Below are 6,000 nucleotides of genomic sequence, written 5' to 3'. Positions count from 1 at the left end.
ATCATGCAAATCAGGCCTGATGAGTAATGTTCATGACAGGTGCTTCCAAAAACAGAGAAAAATTCAAAGTTTCATAAATAAAGTTTACTTTCCCATTCTAAAAGTTTACATATGAATCGAGGAATATGATAGTCTATAAAAATGGAAAACAAAATAGTTACCCTAAATCTGACCGTCCATACTTAGTTTTTTTTTTTCTCTCCTGCCTTTTTAGCTATACATATTTCCTTATAGGAGTGGTCATATTCCACCTACAATTTTGTCCCTGCACTTTTTAACTAATATTATAGTCTAATAGTCTAAAAACCTTTTCCTTTTATAAGCTGAAAAACGCTAAGGAAATTTTACATAAGAAAAATACAATTGAAGCCTTTGAAGGTACTTAGAACTCCCCTTTATAACATTTATAAATTTATTTCCCTATCCTAATTAAAATTGCCTGTAATCAAAATCACTATTAAAAATAAATATGTATGCATTAAATAGGTTCATTGTATAGAATAGAAATTATTCACAATAAAGCTGTTACTTAAAAAATTACAATAAAAATACAGCAAACCCACAGCCAATATCATATTGAACGGAGTTCAATTGGAATCATTTCCACTCAGATCAGGAAACAGAGAAGGCTGCCCATTGTCTCCATTGCTTTTTAACATTGTATTGGAAGTTTTAGCCACCGCAATTAGGGAAGAAAAGGCGATCAAGGGTATCAATATAGGGTCAGAAGAGAACAAAATTTCGCTCTTTGCAGATGATATGATTGTGTATCTGGAAAACACTAGGGACTCTACTACAAAACTCTTAGAAGTGATCAAGGAATACAGCAACCTCTCAGGTTACAAAATCAACATCCATAAATCGGTAGCCTTTATATACACCAACAACAGTCAAGTTGAAAAAGCAGTTAAGGACTCTATCCCATTCACAATAGTGCCAAAAAAGATGAAATATTTGGGAATTTTCCTAACAAAAGACGTGAAAGATCTCTATAAAGGGAACTATGAAACTCTAGGAAAAGAAATAGCTGAAAATGTTAACAAATGGAAAAGCATACCATGCTCATGGCTGGGAAGAATCAACAGTATTAAAATATCCATACTACCCAAAGCAACATATAATTTCAACGCACTCCCTATTAAACCTCCACAGTCATACTTTAAAGATCTTGAAAAAACAATACTTCATTTTATATGGAATCAGAAAAAAAACAGGAGGAATCATGCTAACAGACCTCAGACTTTACTACAAATCGATAGTGATCAAAACAACATGCTATTGGCACAAAAACAGAGAAGTAGATATCTGGAACAGAATAGAGAACCAAGAGATGAATGCAGCTACTTACCATTATTTTATCTTTGACAAGCCAATTAAAAACATTCAGTGGGGAAAAGATTCCCTATTTAACAAATGGTGCTGGGTGAATTGGCTGGCAACCTGCAGCAGACTGAAATTGGACCCACACCTTTCACCATTAACTAAGATAGACTCTCACTGGATTAAAGATTTAAATTTAAGACATGAAAATATAAAAATACTAGAGGAGAGTGCAGGGAAAACCCTTGAAGAAATAGGTCTGGGCAAGTATTTTATGAGGAGGACCCCTTGGGCAATTGAAGCAGCTTCAAAAATACACTACTGGGACTTGATCAAACTAAAAAGCTTCTGCAAAGCCAAGAACACAGTAAGTAAAGCAAGCAAACAGCCCTAAGAATGGGAGAAGATATTTGCAGGTTATATCTCTGACAAAGGTTTAATAACCAGAATCCACAGAGAACTCAAACACAGTAGGAAGAATAGAACAAGGGATCCCATCGCAAGGCTGGGCAAGGGATTTGAAGAGAAACTTCTCTGAAGAAGACAGCATGGCTTTCAGACATATGAAAAAATGCTCATCATCTTTAATCATCAGACAAATGCAAATCAAAACTACTTTGAGATATCATCTAACTCCAGTGAGACTAGCCTATATCACAAAACCTCAAGACCAGAGATGTTGGCATGAATGTGGAGAAAAGGGAACACTTTTGCACTGCTGGTGGGAATGCAAATTAATACATTCCTTTTGGAAGGAGATATGGAGAACACTCAGAGATCTAAAAATAGATCTGCCATTCAATCCTGTAATTCCTCTGCTGGGCAAATACCCAGAAGACCAAAAATCACAACATAACAAAGATATTTGTACCAGAATGTTTATTGCAGCCCAATTCATAATTGCTAAGTCATGGAAAAAGCCCAAGTGCCCGTTGATCCATGAATGGATTAATAAATTGTGGTATATGTACACCATGAAATATTGTGCAGCCTTAAAGAAAATGGAGACTTTACCTCTTTCATGTTTACATGGATGGAGCTGGAACATATTCTTCTTAGTAAAGTATCCCAATAATGGAAGAAAAAGTACCCAATGTACTCAGCCTTACTATGAAAATAATTTGGGGCTTTCACATGAAAGCTATAACCCAGTTACAACCTAACAATAGGGGAAGTGGGAAATGGAGGGGAGGAAGGGGGTTGGTGGGTAAAGGGAGGGGTATTGGTGGGATTATACCTGCGGTGCATCTTACGGGGGTATTTATGAAACTTGGTAAATGTAGAATGTAAGTGCCTTGGCACAGTAACTGAGATAATGCCAGGAAGGCTATGTTAACCATTGTGATGAAAATGTGTCAAATGGTATATGAAGCGAGTGTATGATGCTCCATGATCATATCAATGTACACACACAGCTATGATTTAATAAGAAAATAAATAAATAAAAAAGAAGTTGCCATTCAAATAATATGCACAACTTGACAAAACTTTAGGAGTATAGCGTATTTGGGGAACACCATTATTTGTGCGGTCTACATTTTTCCCAAGCTTAGATGTTTATAAAAGTCAGCTGGGTTATGGCATTTACTTAAAATTCACAGACATCTTCACACATCAGACCCAGGAATCTGAGTTTTTAGCAAGTCAACTGGGCATTTTTTTTCCAGACAGAGTGTTGCCCATCGAGAGTGCCATAGCCTCAGCCGAGCTCATAGCAACCTCAATCTCCTGGGTTCAAGGAATCTTCCTGTCTCAGATTTTTATTAGAGATGGGGTCTCACTCTTGCTCAGGCTGGTCTTGAAACACCCTGAGCCCAAGGGATCCTCCTGCCTCAGCCTTCGGGAGTGCTATAGTACTGGTATGACTACCACTCCTGACCTCAACTGGGTGACTCTAATGAACTGCAATTTGAAAAATCCTATTATAAGACTTTGTATGCTGATGCTGCAATGGGAAGTTGGAACCAAAAATGACTTCTCGTTCTAGTATCAACACCTATTAAGAAATTTAAATAAGTCAAATCAGAGGTACATAAATACTCTGGATTTATCCAATATTACCTAAATAATTGGGACCATCACTATCGTTTGTAAAGAAAACAGGTAAATATTTAGTTCATCCAATATTTGCACAATACTATGGGTGCTACCATATTAAAGTTTAGCAATCCTCAAAGAAGAGCCCCCCCAATCTCTCAAGCATTTTAGTTATATTCAGAAAATAAAATTTCTATATTATTACCCAGTGTTCCACATCACTGGACACTAAACATAACGTTATACGACAAGCCACACTTAAAATAAGAGCTATTATTTATGGAGTATCAGTGACTATTTTCATATTCATCACCTTGTCTAATTTTCCCAATAACACTTAAGGAACCATTATGATCCTCATTTGTAGTTTAAAAAACTGAGGCCTAGGGCGGTGCCTGTGGCTCAGTGAGTAGGGCGCTGACCCCATATATCGAGGGTGGCAGGCTCGAACCCAACCCTGGCCAAACTGCAAAAAATAGCCGGGCGTTGTAGGGGGCGCCTGTAGTCCCAGCTACTCAGGAGGCTGAGGCAAGAGAATCACCTAAGCCCAGGAGCAGAGGTTGCTGTGAGCTGTGACACTACAGTACTCTACAGAGTGCGACAAAGTGAGACTTTGTCTCTAAAAAAAAATAAATAAATAAATAAAAACTGAGGCCTAAGGCTTGGTAGGATTAATAAAGTTGGTCAAAGTCATATAACTAGTAACTGACCGAGCCAGTGTTTGAATCCGTATCTTTCTGAGTCCAGAACAACCAGCTGTTAAGCTCTAAGTAAGGGAGCCTTAGTTCATATACACCCCATGAACATGCACAGATAAAGCAAATATCAACACAAGTTGCATAACTTATTAAGGGTACACAATCCCAGTAGAATAGCAAGCAGGTCTATTTCGTGAGAAATGACATAAAATCAAAATGTAATTATGCCTTTCCAAACTATAAATAAAAACTAAAATCTACATCAATATCTAGTGTTTGTCATTCTAACCAGACATGTTTTACCTAAGGAAATAGTCATCTTTTTTGCCAGACCATTAACTCTTTTTCTGTTCTGTGTAGCAGGCACCTGAAACCTCCGGTGTGTAGTATTTCCTGACATATCTTCTTATAACCGCTAGTACTTGTGAGGGGCCCAGCGGCAAATCCTAACCCTGTGTTGGGGCGGTGGAGGAGGGGAAAAGCGGCTACAGTCTAAACAAGACCATTTTTTTTTCTCTAATTCTAAATATGTAATTGACCTTGGGTCTTCTGCTGAAGCACCTTATCTCAAAACTGTAACATAGCAACCACAGGTTTTCTGCAACCAGAAAAAAATAGTTTTTAACAAACTCTGTAGTACCTCTTTAATTGCTGGAAATAGAGGGTTTTGACTGCAACACTATAATGTTAACTCCCTCCCAGAGATGTTAAGGGCAATGGGAGACATAGGGGATATAAGAAAGAGAGAAGATAAAAAGGCTAGTTAGCAGGGTTAGGAAGGTGGGAAGCAGAGTCAGTCTTTCACCAGGGGCTGATTCTCAGCACCTGCCCCTAGGTGAGAGTTGGCCCTAGTGCCCCAGCCAAAACCAGGGAAAGCCCGCCCTCCCTAGTCTCACAGCCTCCAGGCGGGGTCAGTTCCAGATAGAGCCAGCCAATCCAACATGCACACCTTTGTTCTCACAGCCTCCAGGTAGGGCCAGTCCCAGATAGAGCCAGCCAATCCTAAACCTCCTAAGTTACCTCAGTCCCTGCGCGGACCAACCCCTCAACTTGGTCCTGCTTTCCCCCAGGAAATTTCCCCCGCGTTTTGTTGCAACACAAAATGCATCAGGCCAAAGAGTATAAAACCCACCATCATTTCTACCTTGAGGTCGTCCCCTCTGAGCAGAGTTCTGCCTGAGGTATGGCCCAAGTAAGCTAGAATAAAGTCACTGCTTTGTTTTTTGCATGTGTGTCTGGTGATCTCTCAGTGGCGGAATTTGGTCTTAACACTTGAACTTTTCAATTTTTTTGCTGAATACTTATATACATTTAGCCTCCTACTAAAATTTCTGAGTTAAGAAAAATACTCATCTCTTCCAAACACTCACTACTACACATAAACCCCAATGTTTAAAAAGTAATAATAGTGACCACACAAATCATAAAAAGGATGCATCTCAAATTGGAATTCTCTTTTAGTTAAAATATAAAGCCAAGCTAAGAATCTAAAAATCCCATAATCCAGCCTTTTGCCTTAGCTGACTACAACCTTTGTATTCTTTAAAACAACTAAGGTTTTAGCACCTTTAGATCTTGAGGTTCACTCCCCCACGTTTATATTCCCCCAGCATTGCAAGCTGGCCTGCTTTGCCTTCAGGCCTGATTCTGGGCAACATTTTTTGTTACTTTTTATATTGCAGCTGTCTCTGCCGCTAGAACTTAAGCTCCATTAGCACAGGGACCACATCTGCTTGGTTTCTCTTGCAATAATAACCATAGTACCTGGCCCAGAAAACCATTTAATAAATGTTGTTGAATGACTGAATGAGTGAATGACCCATGAAACTTAGTTTTGCTCCTCAGGCTTGGCTCTTTCTTCCATTCTCACTAGGATTCCAGTTTGAGCTTTATTGTATGCCTCTTTCTTCTTTACTTCACTCAGGATGGAAAAGCTACTGATTTC

The sequence above is a fragment of the Nycticebus coucang genome, chromosome Y (genome assembly GCF_027406575.1).
Source record: "Nycticebus coucang isolate mNycCou1 chromosome Y, mNycCou1.pri, whole genome shotgun sequence".
Classification (NCBI taxonomy): Eukaryota; Metazoa; Chordata; class Mammalia; order Primates; family Lorisidae; genus Nycticebus; species Nycticebus coucang.
This window is presented reverse-complemented; position numbering follows the sequence as displayed.